The sequence below is a fragment of the Rhineura floridana genome, chromosome 7 (genome assembly GCF_030035675.1).
Source record: "Rhineura floridana isolate rRhiFlo1 chromosome 7, rRhiFlo1.hap2, whole genome shotgun sequence".
NCBI classification, from domain to species: domain Eukaryota; kingdom Metazoa; phylum Chordata; class Lepidosauria; order Squamata; family Rhineuridae; genus Rhineura; species Rhineura floridana.
This window is the reverse complement of record NC_084486.1, coordinates 69301672-69316614: the sequence shown is the minus strand read 5'-3', so window position 1 is coordinate 69316614 and position 14943 is coordinate 69301672. Positions and strand designations below refer to the sequence as shown.

Below are 14943 nucleotides of genomic sequence, written 5' to 3'. Positions count from 1 at the left end.
CATCTAACACAGCCTTTCAAGAAATGAGGAAGCCGCCTTATACCAAGCCAGATTATTGGTCGCTTTCGCTTAGTCTGCAATGACTGGCAGTGGCTTTCCAGGGTTCCAGACAGGGGTGTTTCCCAACCCTACTAGGTCATGCCAAGGATTGAACTTGGAGCCTTTTGCATGCAAAGCACTGAGCGATGTCCTTTCCCCAAAGCTTGGCATTGAAGCCTCATGTGATCAATGGGAGACTGGGTATGAACCCGTTGGCCTCACCCCTTCTGTCACATCCCTGCCACTGGCGGGCAGAGCACTCCAACTCATGGGAAGCTGGCATAAGTTGTGCTGGAGCACGAGAAGCCAGTGTCAAGTTCCACTGCATCCAGTTGCCATTCGGGAGCCTCTGAGTTGGCTGAACGCTGGCTCAGCTGGGAGCTGCGTGCAGGCACCAGAAAGAAAAAGCCTGCTCTCCCAAATACCCTGTCATTCCATTGACTTCTATTGCAATTATTTTGTTAGACTGACCTTTTTCCCAGTGTAACTTTTGCCGGGATTGGGACCTGCAGGAGCGCTCTGAACACGAATTGGATGTGGCCTAAGTCACCCCACCTCAGCCCCACCCCTGACATGCCCCCAACACACCCCTTTTGGGGGCCTTACACCAGTTTACCCCAGCTGAGATGGGACCCAGCTGGCTCAGCTGGAGATCTGCCACATCCAACTCCCCTCAGCCTGGTGTAAAAGCGAATTGGATTGCACCCTTAACCACCTTCCACATGTTGGGAAGGGGAATTCTGCCGCAGGAAGCCTGCTCCCTTTGTGTAGGCTCCCTACTATGTAAGTACCCTTCCCAACAGATGGAAGGAAATGAAGCCAAGCAGTGGGGACATGACAGAGGAAGAGGGTTCAGTGGGCTTCCCCTTGTGTGATGGTATTTGTGTGTGTGGAAGAATGACTGAAGGGGACTATAAAGGCTGGGAGTTGCATGAGTCTCTTACCAGTGCTCAGTATGGGTTCAATGAATGAGCATGGAGGTGAGATAGGAAATGCATCAGAAGAGAGCCTATTTTTATTTATTTTATTTAACAAAAGTTATATACCACTTAATTGTAAAGAAACCGTCTAAGCAATTTACAAGAAGCATTAACATTATAAATAAAAACAATTAAAAATAATTAAAAACAATTAAAACAACAGTAAACTAAAAAAAAGCCTATGTGTGCACAAATGTAGCAATCTCTCCATATAATTGGAAAATGGTCGTTTTCAGGGGTCTTTTGCTCCCTTTCTGTGAAATGGCTCGTACATTGTCTTTTCAAAAATTGAAATCTAGGATCAAAATTGAAACCCTACCACAATTATTGTTGAGTTTCCCGCATTTGGGGAAATTTCAGGGGTTATCACACCCAGAGTGCAATGGATGAGCCCCACCCTGGGAAATCACCTTCATGATCATGGTTTCTCCCCTGCCAGGTAAGGTCTCTTAAGGCTTATCGACATGGGAACATAACTTCATGCTAAAGATGCTGTTTTTACCTCTGTTTTCTTTTTACACCATCTACAGTAAGGGATCAATGCCAGCTGCAAACACGGTGTTTTCTAGTCACACTTGAGGGGAAGCATCAATCACACAGTTTCTTAAAGACCACGCCATCTAATTTAACATTCCCATTCTCTCTCGTTACCTGACAACCGAGCATGCCCAGTTTGTTCTACCAGTAAGTTTCTTTAAAAAAAACAACAACCCGGAAGTGCGCTTATTTGTATTTTCACTGGTACAATACAGCTGAAATACAAATCTTTGTTTGAGCAGTGTTATGTCTTTGTGCACAAGTTAGGGGAGGAAAGAAAATAAAGCCATCATTTGCAGCAGCATAAAAAGCATTGCAGAATGAGGGACAGCAGCTGTAAGTTGCAGGAAATGAATGAAGGGAGGAAGAGGGAGTGGGCGTGGAGAAGGGAATGATTGACACACCCACCTGAAAGCATCAGAACAAAGCGTCTGCAAGTCCTAGAGATACGGACTGAAGATGTTTTTTCCTTCCCTTTTTGGATTATCAGAGGATTGGGTTAGTATGGATTTACAGGGAAGAAACTGTGTGATAGCTTCTGTTTGCCAGTGACGTCTTGTGAACCTGGACCATGCAAATTAAAAGGAGATGCAAGTAGCACCAGACACAGAGTAAATAACTGATTCCAGAGAAGAGATGAGGCATATACAGCTTCAGTTATGTACCAAAAATCATGACAATTATAACTTAAGATGCTTGCCCTAACTTCCATGCCAATATGTATAATGCCACATTTTACACATGTCATCTGTAAAAACACACACATTTTATAGCCTCACATATTGTTTCTGTACAACTTGGCCTCCATGCATTCCCTTCATCTTTCAGCCAGTTCTTTTTCTCTTTAGCTTGGCAATGGTGCAGGTTGCCAGAAAACTTTAGAATGTACAGCAATTACAACCACAGCAGACCAGGTTGCCGTGTGTATTTACTGTGCAATTCCACACATGTCTATTCAAAAGTAAGTTCCACTGAGTTCAAAGAAGGCTGGGGTTGAAAGATCAACATATAGTGCGGGTGCCTAAATTGTAAGTCAGTATAACAGACTATATTACTTACATGGCACAAAAGTTGAAGCGGGTGCCTGAACATATAATTTTCATGCTTTTTTGGTGCATGAATGAATAAGTGCCTTAACTTTTCTCTTAAACTTGATCCTAGAAAATTGGTGGTTGCATCTGAAACAAATGTGTGAAATGCCTGCTAACGTATTGCTGTTTTGTAATTGGAAAAAAAACTTCAAATTAAGAAGTCCCAACAAATAAAGAAACAAAGAAACAGATAAAAATAGGAGCTGGGACTGATCACTTTCAACACAACTTTGGCCAAAAAAGGATGCTTTACTTCAGAAAATAGTACTGTAGATTGTCTGACTGTGCTTCAATGGTCCACAGAGAACCAGCTGAAATCAGTTGTACATGCACAAGATTTATCTGCTGTCTGTAGCAAGCTGATGGAGTATCATTATCAGTATCATTATTATTTGCAGAACAGAAACCATGTTTGGAACTACACAAACAGAAGAAGGCATGGTCCCTGACCTTTGGAGCAGATCAGTCCAGTAGATCAAATAGATTAACACAATGAGTTATTAGCCTTAAAAGCCAGGCCTCCAAATGAATGGATTTTAAAATAAATAAATAAATAAAATAAATGTCTCTCTGTATTATGGAGTGGGCTCTAATGGCATGTGGTTCCTTTTAGCTGTTAACTGCCATAGTGGTATTATCAGAGGCCTTTTAAAACACCCTACTTTTGTACTGATGTGTTAATGTGCAGACACAGCGATAATGGATCGGATCTATGTAACCTTAAAGTAATTTTTGTCCTTTCTCAAGCCTCCCCAGATGTGTCTGGCTTGCATCTTCCATGTAACTTGTTCTCCATATATAGACAAAGATAGCTTGTTCCAAGTGGCCTTTGTTTTTCATCTCCTTTTTTGCCAGATTTAGTTGTCTTTCCATGTATATATCCCTTGCCCTAGGGCGATCCACCTGCCATTTTCTATATTTCTTACAGGTACAGTATTCTCCCCCCTCCCCCATTTCCATTTTGATCCTTTTTATCGCAGGAGCAACCTAGCAGAAAATTACCAGATTGACATAGGGTTGGATATAACACAGAGGGCTGTCTTATACCAAGTCAGACCATTGATCCCACAGCTCAGTACTGCATATGCTGATTATTTGCAGCTGTCTAGGGTTTCAGGCAGCGGTCTTCTCCAGCCCTACCTGAAGAGGCCAAGGATTAAACAGGGCAGCACGAGCTCTGTCACTGAACTACAGACCTTCCCAAGTTAGCTGCACTTAGGTCCTATTTACTTCAAGGAGACTTAAGTTACTCATGATGACTAATTTTTCACATTGACCTATGTGTAAGCAGATCACTAATTAAGTTGGATTCAACCCACAGTGGCTGTTCTCTTTCTTCTAACTTAAATGATTCTGAACCTTATAATAATTATGGAAAACAAAGTAAAAATCAGAGCTTGGAGAAGTTACTTTTTTAAACTACAACTCCCATCAGCCCAATCCAGTGGCCATGCTAGCTGGGGCTGATGGGAGTTGTAGTTCAAAAAAGTAACTTTTCCAAGCTCTGGTAAAAATGTAGAATACATGATAGCAGAGTGTAGCTATAATGTCAGAACAGTTAAATACCAACAAGCATGCATGCACACTATTATCCATTCCAGACCTTCTGTATATGGGTCTCCCAATCATTGAAACACCATGTGTTTCCTCAGGTAGCCTTATTGTTTGTATCTGTTCATTCCCTTATATTTGATCAGTTTAAATGTATTCTTCTGTAAAGGGCAATGTCGGCAGGTGATAGCATACCTGTATTTGCATCAACATAAAGCAAAGCTAGTATCAGAGCTGCTGTTGGACTTGGTTCCTTGATCTGTGTATGCCTTCATTAGGTGGTTCATTACTGCTGGTAAGTTTGGGCTGTATTCAGTGGAGCACTAAGCAGTAGGGTTGCCAGGTTCAATCCCTGAGACTGATCCTGTATCTTTAGGAGAAGAGAAAGTCAGCCAACTACAGGTGTTCTTGCAACCCTGTAATAGGAAAGGCCACAAGGTGGAATTCTCCCTCCCCCCTACACAACTTTTAAAGATACAAAAAACCTCTTGGTTGCCAGGCCCAGCCTCCAAGACAGCCTTTCCCAGCCAGTGTGCCTCCAGATGTTGTTGGATCACAACTCCCATCTTTCCCGACCATTGGCAATGCTGGCTGAGGCTGATGGGAGTTGTGGTCCAACAACATCTGGAGACACACTGGTTGGGAAAGGCTGCTCCAAGAGGTCTTTTGTATCTTTAAAAGTTGTGCAGAGGGGAGGGAGAATTCCACCTTGTGGTTTTTCCCATTACAGGGTTGCAAGAACACGTGCACTTGGCTGACTTTCTTTTCTCCTAAAGATACAGGATCAGGATCAGGGATTGAACCTGGCAACCCTACTAAGCAGATTATTCCATCAGCGCAAGGATTTCTTCTTGTGCAATATAGAACAATTTCCCCCTTTCCTCCCTCCTGCGTGCCACTAACCCTCAACCCTCCAGAGCAGATTTGGGGATGGTATGGAGTGTGTGCAGGGGGAGGAAAAGGAAATCCTGTTGCACCGGCACTAACCTTTGTGCTAGTGCAATTTTTTAGTTGAATTCTGCCCTTTGATATTTTCGGTTAGGGGTCTTTCTGTAGGCAAGGGCAAATCTTCATTGTTAAGCCTGCTTGAGAGAATAGTAATTTTTAATAATCAAGTTAAGTTCATTTAGGATAAATTAAAGAGGCTTTAAAATGGAACGTAGTTGTTAAGAATATATTTAGTGCTTAGCCAGTTCAACTTTAGTGCTTAGCCAGTTCCACTTACAGTGGAGGCTGGTGCTTGTTAGGACGGGCAGGGTGGAAGAAAGTAAGGCTAACAGTAGGTGGAGCCAAAGCAAATGGCTGGCGGAGCTAGAGCCTATGATAGGCAGAGCCAACTTATTTGGTTTTGTCCCCATCCTTCACCAAGGATTTTAAAAAAAATCCACCTCTAAAATATCAATATTAAGAACAATATTTTTATTGCTATTTTCTTTCATTTTTCAATATTTTCTTTCAAAATATCAGCATCTCCTTTCAAAATACCAATTTTTTGCAAGGAAAAAATAGATTGGTAAAAGCAGCAACTAAAGGACAAAGAACAAATTCAAATCCATACCAGTCTGTTAGGTCAACGAAATGCTTTCGCATCAGCACCAGCCAATGGATCCCATCCCTGCTCCTCATTTATCCACCTCAGAATTTATCCTTTCCCCAGAACTTATTTTGTTTGACCATCTAATTCTGTATGACATCTTGAATTACCTCGTGATTTTTACAGACTGTTTAGTATCTAGCACACTATTGCCAATAAGTAATCACTATTAAATGCCCTCCCTAGTTGACAGGAAGGAGGTAGGCAGGTCGAGGCTGGCTGAGGCTAGACTAAGCTTGTGGGGGCTGTGTCCCACTCACCCTAATGGACTGGCCTCCACTGTACACTTGCATTGTGCCCACTGGATCTAGGCTCTGGTTTTCGGCAGAATTAAGCCGTGAAGCTTTTGTTAAGCTGTACCACTACAAGCCACAGGAGAGGGTATGCATGTCTGAATTCTTCCTCCTGTAGTCCATCAGGGCACTGCCTTCTTCCTGCCTTCCTTCCAGCACTGCCTACTTCCTGCCATGCCCCCCCCAATCCAAAACTGTACAGTCCAGGAAAGCTTGATCAGTTCACAAACAGGGCTTACATCTCAGTATTTGAAGAGCAAACAGGTTTAGCAGCTTCCTGCTTCCAAAACTGAAATCCTCCAGTAGGCTACTTGACAGGTTTGGCATGAACTTTGCTGATGGAAAGAAAATTCCATGGCTCATGGCTCCTGTCCTATCTTTAGTAGCCTGAGACCTTCTGTATATTTTTAGGCCCTTTACTCCAGCTAGTAGTCACATTTAAAGTATTCTTCAGCTCAATTACCTAACAAGAATTTAATCTGACAATTTGTAGATGGTATTCTTGTATTACCCTCTTAGACCTTAATAATAGTTTATTTTCCCCCTTTAGGGGAGCATTAAAACATTAAAGGTCATAAATTCCACAGTCACCTGTATCCATTTATTGCTAATTTATTATGGAACATATCATAAAACTTTGCTTGACATATAGGCCTCTTCATAACTATAAATCTTTTTTCAGCTGTTTAGATAACTTATGCTTAAGTTCAAGAAAAGACCTCTAGGAACAAACATTTAAAACATCTATTTATTATGCAATAATAGGTTAGCCATGCTGAGTGCAATATGAAATATTAATCTGCATTCTGATTATTTATCATATCAAGCTTCCATTAAGACAAATGAGTCTTCTATAGAGAAAAATAAGAAAGTTTTTTTTAAAGTTATGTGCCATATTCTATTTGGTTAAATGCTTTTGGAGCTTTTATACAATAAACTTATTTTAGTCAATATGAATAATGTTTCACTGGGCAATACACATTTGCTAAGTTTAACAGGACATGTTTTCAAAGAAGTGTGTATAGTATTGCAGCCTTGGTTTCCTTCATATACAGATAAGGAAGGCTGCAAACCTATGCACGCTTAGGCTGGGAATAAGGCCCACTGAATTCAGTAAGGCCCATTGAACTCAATAGATTTACTTCTGAAGAGACATGCATAGGATAGTACAATAAGTCAAATATGTCCTTGAAACACTGATTCTCAAATGGTGAATAGAACGATAGAGCAATCCAAACTGGAGCCAGGGAATGCCACCATATCCCAATCCTTGTCATTCCTATCAGCCTTGGTTGAGTTTTTCCCCATTCCAGACTGGTATAGTTGAGGGGTGCAACTTGGGCCACTTTCATGGGATGGAGCACATTTGGATGCACAGGCAGTTCTGCTCCACCCGTCCCACTCCCATAATGGCCAGTTTCAAGGCCCTTTGCTTGATGCTGCCAGTGCTTGCTGTGGGTGGCATAGCAAAGCTTCTCCCCCCCCCTGCCGCCAGTAGGGGTTGCGGGCAGTCATCTCTGCCTTATTCCAACCCTCTCTAGCACCAAAGATCTGGGGGTTTGGATTGCACTTGAAATGAGACTTTCTATAGCTGGTGTGCAACACTTTAAAAAGCGAAAGAAAGAACACAGCAACAACAAAAACAGGCAAGCCTCAAAATGGTGCTAAAACATATCAGGAAATTTAATTAAAATGTGCAATGTTTTTTGGTGGATGCAAATATACAGTTAATATTATTGTGTCCCTGAGGAAGGTTGCTACTGAAATGCATTGGGCAACTGACTTTTTAAAATTAAATTTCCTCATATATTTTAGCATCATTTTGAAGTTCACATCTCTTTTCTTTTTTGCTCTGCTATTTTTAAAAAGTGCCCAATTTATTTTTCAGCACATGCTTCAATATTATCTATGTCAGTTAGATCACAGACATGCAAGAAAGGAAGGAGACAAGGTTACTCTCTCTTGGAAACTGCTGCTTCACTGTGGAGAAATGCTCTCATTCAGAGCTCATTCACACAGGAGGTGAACTTCACAGTAAATAAGCTGCTTTTGCCACCGCGATAGATTTGCAAGGTTCACACTTCCTACTTTCAAATCCACTGTTTTCCTTTCACACAAGTAGGTGTTCCTCTGGAAAGGTTTAGTATCGCTGTTTCCTTGTGGCCCTGCCCCTAAGTTTACATGTTTATTCCCTTTGGAGTATTAATATTGCTAACAGAGTAGGAGAGGTTTTTTATCAGTTTCATTGTTTCTTGTCAATTGCACATGGAGAGAGTGGGGGTGCAATTGACATGAAACTGTATGAAACTGAATAGAAGGGGGAGTGAGTGAAAGGCAAAATAGGCAGCAGCTGCTGCAGCTTTTGCAAGCAGCAGAGAGAGATGGAGCTGATGATGGGGCATAAGAGAGCCCGCCCACTAAAAAAACATTGAGGTAAAGCACCCACACAGAGGAGTGCAGCGAAGCTGAGATAGTTTTTCCTTTCCTTCTCGCATTAGAATTTGATTGGGTTGATACGGGAATACTGTGTGATAGCTGCTGATTGCCTGCAATGTCATGTGAACTATGCAAATTAAACGGGGATGCAAGTAGCACCAATCTCACAGTAAGTTGCCATGTGAACGAGCCCTCAGTCACATTTCAGCATCTCTGCACATTAACTTTCCAACAAAATAAACGTAGTTTCCATCATATCTGAAGACCCGGCCTTTGACACCTGAGATAAAAATAGAGACTGGTAATTTGTTTTAAACTGTTTTTAATGTTGTATTTTAAAATAGCTGTAATCTGCCCTGGGACCTTAAGGTGAAGGGTGGGTAAGAAACAACAACAACAACAACAATAATAAATTCCTAAATGTGGCTGTTCAGTGTCTGCTCCCCTTCTGGTCCCCACCCAAGCCTCATCCAAAAAGTTCAACTGAAATAATGCAGGTGGTCCTGGCTGAGGCTAATGGGGCTTGTAGTCCCATGCCATTTGGAGGGCCACAGCTTCCCTGTCCCTGCTGTACAGGAAGCACCAGAGGGAAGATCACAAACAAATCCTTATGCTGGAGCCATTCTCTTTTTAGAGACTGGGGTTGTGAACACACTAGAGGCCAGAACAAAGTGTTTCCATTAGCCACACCTGGAAGAGGAATGAGTTGATCTGGTGATCAGTTGCAAAACTTCTTTGAAGCCGATTTTTTTTAAAAAAAAATGCACTCAAGCTGATCCCACCATGTTTTACAGTAAAAAGGTGTGAGGTTTGACTAGCGTTGTGTGCCCCCATCAGAAGAGAGAGGTGGAGATGCACTGGAACTGGCAGAACAGTCAGCGTGTTTCTACTCTTGGATTATCCACGCGAAACAGGGTTTTTTTCTCCTGCTGTAAGTGCATGTCAATAATAAAAATGTATAGTAGAGTTGGAATGCAGCCTAATTGAGCCCCTCCCCCCCCGCAAGTAGTTTTAAACAGAAGGTCTTTATTTGCTGTGTCATTCAGATATGTTATTCAGATTCTTAACATCTGGAAACTGAAATAACATCCAAAAAGGATAGAGGAAACTAATATACGAGATGATTTTGAGTCTGGCATATTTAAGAAAGTCATAATGAAGACGTTGTTATGAAATACCATGAACTGGCACTTCCAGAAAATGGCTTATGCTTTACAAATGGTTTGCTTTACTTCACAATTTTTGTTTTTATAATTTCAAATGAAGCATAAAAACTTATATTTTATTTTATTTTTAATCTGGTTTAGGCTAAAATATTTTTAATTACATGGACCTCTCTGTAATAAAGGGTTGTATTCAAAGGGTTGTAGCTAGTGATGTCTATTAACTTCAATGGGTCTGCTCTGAGTAGTTCTAGCACTGAATATCACCCAAAGAAAATAATGTGCAGAAGTGTGACATTTCAAGTGTTTTTAGCACATTATTCTGTGCTAACTGCAAATGAGAACCTCAGTCTGGTGAATTGTTCCAGGTACAGGGCCACTGATGTATCAATACAGTTCTCTTACCAATAAGGACGTCCCCTTTCCTTTCCATGCAAACCAGGCACCTTTTAGGTTGTCTCAAAGACAGGCCATATGCTCTGTGGTGAGCCAGGAGCTGTGAATAAGCTAGAAGCCAGGACTGAAGAGCAATATTCAGGATATACCAGAACTCAGGAAGACCATGTTGCTCAAGCAAAGGTAAACTGAAACAGCAACCCTCTTATTTATTTATTTATTTACTGCTGTTTCATTTAAAAACACTAAAGCAGTTTACAACAAGTACAAAAAGTACTGTACAGTAAAAACCATTAAAAATATAGTAAAAACAGAGGTCTATTTCAAAAAGACATCTTCTTAACTGCCTGCATAAGCCTGGTGGAACAGAAAGGTTTTCAGCAGGCATTTAAAAGTTGAAGAGGAAGGCACCTGCTGAATCTTTGTTGGCAGAGCATTCCTGAGAACTGGGCTAATGATACTGAAGGCTCAATTTCATGTCGATGCTAAATGAGCCTTGCCAACTCGGGGAATGACCACAGGCAAAAGACTAAAGACAGAAGATTTATGTAACTTTAAAGCTGTCAACAAGGACATTGAACTTGTCAAGGATTATCAATACCTTGGCACAGTCATTAACCAAAATGGAGATAATAGTCAAGAAATCGGAAGAAGGAAGGGCAAACAAGAGATGGATTGATTCCATTAAGGAAGCCACAGACCTGAACGTACAAGATCTGAACGAGATGGTTCACGACAGATGCTGTTGGAGGTCGCTGATTCATAGGGTCGCCATAAGTCGTAATTGACTTGAAGGCACATAACAGCAACATCCAGGAGGATCCAATAGCCAGTCTAGGTGAATGGGGTCAGCCCAGAGTTTGAGGATATTAAGCTATCTAAGCAGATGCTACAATAAGTACTTTTGTGGCTCAGCACATGCGGCAGATTCCCACTCATCCCAGGACTAGAATTTTAGGCCACATCAGCTCCTGATAGGCTCTTAATGATATGAGTGCCTAGCTAACAGTCAAAACCAAGCAGCTGGAGAGACTGCAGGTAGTCAGAAGGGAGTGAGCTAGGATGGAACCATTTCCTAATGTGATACCATGATACAGCAGGATGGGACTGGCCAGGAAAGTGCCCAGGAGACTGGTGCAGGAGACAAGCAACACCAGGGAAGCAGGTAAGGGAATGGTCTGGTCATACCCTTTCTCTAAGTCAAACTGAGTCACCCAGGTTGCAGTCAACGTGTACCAAATCTTGAAGCTGTATATATGGCAGTGGCACATAATTGGTTCTCCACCTGACCTCCAGGATCATGAGGATGCTAATCTATGGCATTTCTGTGATGGGGTTGAGTAAAACTGCCCCCCAAATTCAGAGCCCCATTCACTGAGTGGGGCAGGGATTTCCACCTATGTTGACCACTAAGACCTCTTGGTTCAGGGTGATGGGGCATGTTCGTAGATGGGTCACATCATATGAAATATGAGAATATGAAACATTTCCTGATTGCAGGGCCAGTTTTTTCACAAAGAGACTGCCCCCTCTAGTGGCTGTCCCTAGAGGTACCAAAGATTTCTCCCTCCTGCATTTCTACATGAACACTTTTTGGGATACTTTTCTGCAATCTGTTGTGATTTTTGTTTCATTAGATTATGTGTGTTTCTCCCCCACCCACAAACAGCTTTGGAAAGTAGGCACAGATTTTAATCACCACAGTCATTTCACTTGCTTCATAGGGAAGCAGAACATATTTGCATAATTTTACATAATACAATCCAGATAACAAAGGTCCTTGCACAGATGCAGTTTTGATCCTGAATTTGCCACTGTATTGTCAATAGAACAGCCTTCCCCAACCACATGCCCTCCAGATGTTTTGGCCTCCGATCTCCATCAGCCCCAGCCAGCATGGCCAAACGTCAGAGATGACAGGTGTTGTTGTCCAACAACATCTGGACAGCACCGAGTCGGGGAAGAGTATTATAGAAAATGGCTTTCAGTAAGAAAGAATTACACTTCCAAAAGACGATTGCAACCATCCATATGACTTAAACATTTTGGGAAGTGTTACTGAGGCAGCCATCATTCACAAGATTAACTCCCTGTCACAGTGTGGTCATATCATAGGCACAGAAACTATACCTCCTTTACATCCAGCCTAAATTTTGCTGCATTTTAACATCAGTAGACTAATACCCAAGTCACCACCCAACCTTCTTTCATATTTACGGTTGACAGCTAAGTTAGAGTAAGCTAAACAGTGAAATTTCTCCCATTCTCCTTCAGTTCTCCAATGCAGAGAAGATGACACACCAGATTAAAGTTAGTATGGGCGCAGACCGTCTGGTTATCTGGGGCCCATTTATTGAGTATGCCAGAGATCATGGTGGATCGGCAGCAAAACATGCCCCCTCCCAATATAAAACTATATATCAGCCTTTCTGAACCTGGTACCCTCCAGATGTTCTTGGACTTCAGCTCCCATCAGTCCTTCTCCCAGCCAGCATGGCCAATGATTATGGGAGTTGTAGTCTAATGCAGGTGTGGAGAACCTTTGGCCCTCCAGTTGTTGCTGAACTACAACTACCATCATCCCTGATGGGATTTCCTAACACTTGTACAATGTTGAATAATATTGATGAAAAACCTTTTTGATTTTTACATTATCTGTCAGCATCTCATCTCCTTCTTGTATCTTTAAAATAAGATTTTTTTGATGTTCTTTTCTTAATTTATATGCTAACCATTTCCCCGGTTTATTTGCAAATTCAAAAGACCTTTGTTTAGCAAAATTTAGTTTCCTTTCCATTTCTCTAACTGTCAGCATTGATACTTGATTCTGTAACATTTTAATTTGATTTACAATAGAAACTTTAGTTGGATTCTTTTTCAATTCTTCCTCTTTTTGTTTTATTTCTTCCAAAATTAATTGCATTTTCTGTTGTTTCTTTTTTTTAATTCAGAGTTACATTTAATAAAATATCCCTTCATAAATGCCTTACTTGTATCCCAGACAATATTTTCATTTGTTCCTTTATGTAAATTATGTTCAAAAAACTCTTTTAATTTCTTCTTACATTCTTGTACTACTTTATCATTCTGTAATAAGGATTCATTTAGTCTCCATCTAAATCCAAGATTTTTTTTTTTTGAAAGTTAATATCACAGGATTGTGGTCCGAAAAAGTTTTTGGTAATATATCCATTTTAAAAATGTATTTCACTAAGTTTTTAGACATCCAAATCATATCAATCCTCGAGAATGTTTTATGTCTTTCTGAAAAATAAGTAAATTCCTTTGCGTTATCATTTATATATCTCCAGGTATCCACCAATTCTAAATTTTCCATCAATTCAAAGCAAATCTTCGGTAGTTTACCCTGTGTCTCTTTAATATTTTTTTCAGAAAGTCTATCAATTTTTGGTGAGATTACCCCATTCCAATCACCCATGACACACCAATGATCATATGAAAACTCTGACAATTTTTCCATAAGTCCTGTGTAAAACCTTGTTTTATCTTCATTGGGGGCATAAATACCCACTATCAAAGTTTTTATGCCCTGTAAAGTAATTTCAACTCCCACAAATCTACCACTATCATCCAGTAATATCAATTTAGGAAGCAATTGTGGGTTAATGTAAAGAACAACTCCATTTTTTTTTAATCCAGCCGAAATAAATTCTTCACCCAAATTTTTACAAATCAAATATTTGGAATCTTTCTTCTTAATATGAGTTTCTTGTAAACAAATTATATCCAATTTTAATTTTTTCAAATAATGAAACACTTTCTTTCTCTTCTGCGCCGTGTTGGCTCCATTTATATTCCAAGTTAGATATTTGTAATCCATCTTTAATCGTGTATTTTAAAATGTACCTGATGCTCCCTTTAATCCATCATCTTCCTTTCCCTCCTCTGCATGTTCCTGTTGACTTTGTTTCCCAGGAATTATATCCATATCTTTGTGTTTATCTTCTTCCATGTCTTTTGAAGCTTTTCTCAAAAAATCCCTTGCTTTTTGAACAGTATTCAATCGATATTTCTGTTGTCTGAATGTAAAAATCACTCCTTCTGGAACATCCCATCTAAATTGAATTTTGCATTGCTTAAGTTTTTCTGTAAAGAAAGCACATTCTTTTCTCTTACGTAAAAGTCTAATAGGAATTTCCTTCATCACCAGTATTTCCTTGCCATCAATTTTAAAGGTATTGTTGAAGTGTTGTTGTAATACCATATCTCTGGTCCTCTTTTTTATAAAGTGAACAAGCACATCTCTTGGAATTTTTTTCATTGTTGCATATCTGGAATTAATTCTATAAACTTTATCTATTTCAAATTCCATCCGATCTTCATTCCAATCCAAAAAATTTACTAAGGCATTAACAATTTTATCTCTGATATCTTCACCTGTTTCCTCAGGAATTGCACGGAATCTCAAACAATGTTCTTTATTTCTCAATTCCATCACAGCCATGTAGTCCAAATTTTTTTCTAATTCCAGATTTAAAATATCTGTTCTATTCTCCAAGATTTGTACCTTTTCTTTAGTATTTTTACATCCTCTATTATTTGCCCAATTGTCCCTTTAATCTCATCCACTTGTATTTTAATATGAACTTTTATATCTTTCAATTCCATTTTCATTTCTTGTTTTAGATCACTAATCCCTTCAATTATTTTTTGAAACATATCTGGGGATACAGCCCCTTCCTGTGGATCAATTGAACCTCTTCGCTCCTGAGCCTTAGCTGCTTTTCTGGTTGTCATTCTCAAAAAAAGCCTTTAATTTCTGATATTAACCACTGTTCCCAAACCTAGAGGCAGTCTATTTCTTTTTTTTTTCCTCCACCAACAAAAGAGTTAATATTCCAG

General features: G+C 40.2%; 1 pseudogene; it reads right to left on the bottom strand.

Moving 5' to 3' along the window:
• Positions 1-1312: 1312 nt before the first annotated feature.
• Positions 1313-1466, bottom strand: LOC133389868 (U1 spliceosomal RNA; annotated as a pseudogene).
• Between the last annotated feature and the right edge of the window lie 13477 nt (positions 1467-14943).